The 5,382-nt window shown below is 41.1% G+C and overlaps 1 non-coding gene across 1 annotated transcript; it reads left to right on the top strand.

Annotated features, from left to right (window-relative positions):
* Nucleotides 1-3,770: 3,770 nt before the first annotated feature.
* Nucleotides 3,771-3,842, top strand: TRNAE-UUC (transfer RNA glutamic acid (anticodon UUC)). Its single transcript has one exon. It is a non-coding gene; the product is annotated as a tRNA-Glu (tRNA).
* The last annotated feature ends 1,540 nt before the right edge of the window (nucleotides 3,843-5,382 follow it).

Here is a 5,382-nt window from a genome sequence, read left to right as displayed (position 1 = left end):
TGAACTCTGCCTGGTTTCTTACTCTCCATCCCTGGCTGGTCCTCATTCACTAGAGACAAGGTAGCAGTGGCAGCTGGTGTAAAAACTGAAGCTCAGAGCACTGCAGCCTGAAGAACTGAACCACAAAGGCAATTTCCTTGTTACAGTGAATCCCATTTGTAAAACGATGAATAAAGAAATAAAACATAAGATTCCATTCTCTGCCGCTTTCAAATGTAATTGCATCTGTTAGAAAAATTGCTGTGTGAGGAAGAAAGAGGCCGATTAACAGAGTCTTCATTCACTTGCTCCTCTGTTTCTAACTCTCTTGCCAACATTTCAGTCCTGACCAGGAACTTAAGAATTATTTAATGATAAAAAAGATAAAGTGTGAAGAACCATATTGGTGAGTAAGACGTGCAAGGAGCAGTAGAAAGTGAATTGAGATGTTCTCAGCAAATCTCAGGGCACTGGTCCCACAGCCAGAAGCCAGTGATGGAAATCTGAGGTGCTGAAGACCATGGGCACTGTGGGCTCCTCCTGGGCAGCATCTCCAGCAAGAGTCTGGAGCAGAGATACTTGCATCTCTTGATTAAACTGACCTGGTAGATAGCATGTGTGGAAGTTCAGTCAGCCATCAATTCCTAGTCCACTGATTCCACTGAGAAACAGAAGTTCCTCTTAAAGGAAAGCAAGATACTAAAAAATGTGTACAAGAATGTTCTTTTCTTTTTTTTTTTAATTTTTTTTTTAAGAATGTTCTTTTCAACATTGTAGAGAATAGACACATTGCAGTAAATACAGATGGTGTTACAATAGTTAAAGTGAATGGACTAGAGCTGATGTATAACATGGGTAAATCTGGAATATGATGTTGGGAGTGGTGGTATGTGAATCCCAGAGGATACATACAGATTGGTTTTTATATAAAGTTTTGCAACCTATAGAACAATACTCCACCATGTTTATAGATATACAAATGTATAGCATATGTTAAAAACAAACATGAGTATGGTATGATAGTGGTGTCCTTTGGGAATGGGTGGGATTGGTGAAGGGTACCAAGATGACCCTCCCTCAAATGTTTCTGAAATGGTCTATTTCGTAAGACAAAAGAGACTTGGGAACAAATATAAGATCAATGACAGGATTTGATAAAGAATAGCAATGGATTCAAGGCTGTTTATCCATGTAATAGTCAATTTTTACTTCAATAATGCTGAATTACTTCCAACAACAAACCTGTATTTCTTGTTCATGGGACTGCTGGGCTGGGCACCTGGCTACAGTTTGGGTGCAAATGGGATCCAGTGTTTCTTCATTCTGGACTAGCATCTTCTCTAGAGCAACTTATTTGTGTGGCAGAGTGTGAAAGTCCAAGGGGCTGAGCCAAACCATGCAAACATTTAAAGCTGCTGCTCCCATCACATGTATTCACTTTCCACAGGTCAAAGCCAAACACAAACACGTGGCCAAACCCAACCTCATGAGGGCCGGGAGTGTATGCTTCTCATGGAAGAGGAGGGAATCACTGACCTGTAATAAAAGCTATTACAGTCCTAATCTGCTTTAATCTATTTGAAATATTCTCAGCAAAGTTAAAAGGGAGTAAGTTTCCTGTGACATGCCACAAAATACTGATTTCCCAATGGAATTGCCTTTGTTTGGGGGCATCTCTGCCATTACAAAGAAGAATCAAACCTGGCTGTCATAAATCAACTATAGTTTAAAAACAGAACAAAACCCTCGCTTTCAATATTTGACAAAGCCCAGAATTAAAAATCCAGTAGCAATGTCTTTTGGGATTTTGGAATCTCTGCTGTATACAGCCTGGATACTTTAAGAACTGCTTGCTTGGATTTTAAGGCAGACATTCTCTAGGGTTGGTATTGTGGGGGAGGTGCCACAGTTGTCTTGGAATATACAAATTCCAGATATGCAATTTCAATGTATGCAATTTGAATATACAAGCAAGAGAAGATGAACCCAGTCAAGTGATGACAGCAGTCAAAGAATAGTCTTCAGTGCTTCTCCTTTGACAACTTTTTTTTCTAAATCTAGGAGGGTCATCTTGCCTGGAAAATCCCATGGACGGAGGAGCCTGGTAGGCTGCAGTCCACGGGGTCACTAAGAGTCGGACACGACTGAGCGACTTCACTTTCACTTTTCACTTTCATGCATTGGAGGAGGAAATGGCAACCCACTCCAGTGTTCTTGCCTGGAGAATCCCAGGGATGGCAGAGCCTGGTGGGCTGCCGTCTATGGGGTCGCACAGAGTCGGACTCGACTGAAGCGACTTAGCAGCAGCAGCAGCAGCATCTTAAAGTAGTGTTTGCATACAATGACAATTACATATGGAGTCTCACATTTGTGTTTGAATTACTTTTAGTTGTTCTTTGACTCTGGAAAAGAGAGAGAACGGAGGATGTTTAGAAACTGAATTGAGATTCCCAGTTTACCACTTACAGTTCAAGGTTTCAGTACAATTTAGGGGCACAAGAACTGAACCCACTGGCTAGAGACCAGCATGGGGGTTGCTGTCTTTAATCATTTATATAAAAATAGAAAGCTTCTGTGGAGATTGTTTAGTAATGTAAGGAAATATCAAATCACTGTGTTCTGCACTTGTATCTAACATAGTGTTGTTTATATCTCAATTATATCTCAGTTTTATAAAAAGAAAGGACATAAAATCACAGTATTCTAATAGGTTGTACAAGGAACAATATTCACATTGTTATAATGATACAAATGCTAATTATTGGTCTAATTAAAAGTATGATAAAATTTTGGGGAAAAGAAGGAGGAGTGGTGGAGGTACTAAGTCTTCATCTCATAATATTTATAAATTAAAAAATTGCTTTTTTCTTTTATTTATGAGATGATAGATATTAACTAAACTAAACCTATTGTGGTAATCATTTCATAGTATATGTAAATCAAACCATCATGCTGTGCAACTTAAACTTATACAGTGATGTATGTCAATTATTTCTAAATATAACTGGGGGAAAAAACAAACAAGGTAGAGAGCAGGAAAAAAAAAAGGAAACTGTCTACTTTTCTGCAAGTTACTTGTGTATGTGTGGCTCTCTCTCCCGATGGTACATACGGTTCTATCTCATTCGTGTTACCATCTGCCTAGTACTTCATTGTATGCACTATAGTTTACCCAACAAATTCCTTATTGGTAGACTTAGGTTGCTTGCAGTTTTTTTTACTGCAGTTAAACTACAAATTAAACTACAAAGTGCCATCCTTCTATGTACACTTCTGTGAACTTTTGGGGTTTTTCTGTAGGATAAATTCTTAGAAGTGGTATTTCTGGGTCAAAAAGATTGTATGCATTTTTAATTTTGATACATACAACCAAATGGCTCTCCAAAAGCGTTGCATCAATTTGCACTCCTGCCAAGAGGGTGTGAGAGAGCCCATTGCATTGCTCAGAATTTAAAAGTGCTTAATCAGACAGGCTTGATGAACACTTCAGAAGCTGTTAGAAAAATACAGAGAATGCATATGTTTCAATTATGAATATGCCTCTGCTACTGGACTGATGAAGTAGGTTTCACTTTGCACCCATGGTTAGAGTTTGGTTCCCTAAATTTTGCAGTCCAGGCCACTTATATGAACTTTTGACAGTACCCATATCATGATGAAGGCTGAGAGACATTGGATAAATGAAAATATAGAAAGAACTTGGCAGACACTTTGTGCTGCGAAGAAGCTACTCTAAGACTTTCAAATCATTCATTTTACAATAACTTTTTATAATCGCTTGTGGAGGGAGATCCCTGATGGTCTAGTGGTTAGGATTCTGGGTTTTCACTACAGTGGCCTAGGTTCAATCCCTGGTCAGGGAACTGAGATTGTGTAAAAAAAAAAAGAAAAAAAAAGATCATTTATGGAAACTGAAGAATAATAATAATTCTCTATGAGTAGTTCCAGTACCTTTATGACAATGGCTTATTATTTTTTTTAATGTAGTCTGTTTTTTAAATCACGATTTTAGATTTTTGAAGCTCATTTTGGAACATGAAGTGTTTTGTTTTTTTTTTTCCTCTGAATACTTCTGACTTGCATATAAACCATTAGGGAGGGTGGTCAGAGTTTTCTGCCACTGCTGAGCTGGGCTTGTCAGCAATGTGCAGAGGGCCTTCTCTCCAATGGAGAAACCAGGATGTTGTCACATAGCCTGGGCATCTTTCTGATGTACCGAAGTGTTGCAATGTTCTGCTGGGAAACTGTGAGTAGGGTCAAGTATTGAGGAAGCCAAAGTCATAGGTTTGATCCTCAAGGAGTCAGGCTTTGTCTGTGGCCCTAGTATCTCTAAAGTCCTTCAATGGTTATGTCCCAGGATGCTGAGCAAGTGGCAGTGGAGGCCTGGGGTCCTCCACTGTGAAGGCTGGAGAACAACTCCCAGCTCTTGTCCCACAGGTGTTATCCAGGGTATCTTCACACTGACCCAGCCATGAGCCTGGTGGAAGCAGGGCTGGCCAGGGTGAGGAGACTTGGGTTCTAGTTATGACCAATGTGATCTCGGGCAAGTCAGTTAACCTCTCTGCACATCAGTGTTTTCATCTGTGCAAAGGAGCACTAGACTTAATGATACCTAATTTCCCTTCCTCTTTGGGGGCACCAACTAATGAGATTGATTGGATTTCCAAAGGTGCTCAACCTTGACTACTTGCTCACCAAATCCTTTCATTTGGACAAGCAGTTTTCAATCTTGGCTGCACATAGAATCACTTTGGTAGCTTTTAAATGCCCAGGGCCTAGGCTGCATCCACACCAGAGCAAGTACACCGGAATCTCTGAGGCGGGGTCCAGGTATTTGAAAACTCCCCAATGATTCCTGTGTGGAGCTAAGGATGAAAAGCCCTGATGTGGTCTTTGGTTGGGAGACCTGAGGCTGGAGTCACGTTCAGGCTCCCGGATCATCTGTGTCCCTCGTTCCTCATGCCTGGTTGCGCTCCCCCTACACACTGGTGACCTTTAAAAAAGTTAATTCTTTCCCCTTTATCCCTGCTCTGGCCTGTCATTGAACTCACCCAGCTGATTGTGGTGCTTATGATTGAGAACCTCTTCTGACCGCTTCCCTTTCCCCAGAAATTAACGTGATCATTAAGGCTTATAATTTCACTCACCAGTGCTATCAATCAAGGGGCTGTGAAACAGAGTTAAGAGTGCTTTTGTAATTGGCAGCAGCCTGTGATTCGGAGCAGGGCATCCAGGGGCGGTGAGCAGGCTGGAGGAGGGGAGAGCTGGTGTTCAGGGAAGGGCTATGCCTCCTTGAACTGACTCCTTCAGCTCTTTGTGACCAGCTCCCCAGGGGTCAGTAAGCTCCCAGCGTCATCTGCCCTGAATATCAAAGGGAGGAAACCAGTTCTTTGCTAGCAGTGC

This window comes from Bos javanicus, chromosome 9, assembly GCF_032452875.1.
Source record: "Bos javanicus breed banteng chromosome 9, ARS-OSU_banteng_1.0, whole genome shotgun sequence".
NCBI classification, from domain to species: Eukaryota; Metazoa; Chordata; class Mammalia; order Artiodactyla; family Bovidae; genus Bos; species Bos javanicus.
The sequence above is the reverse complement of the archived record's forward strand: the minus strand, read 5'-3'. Positions and strand labels throughout refer to the sequence as shown.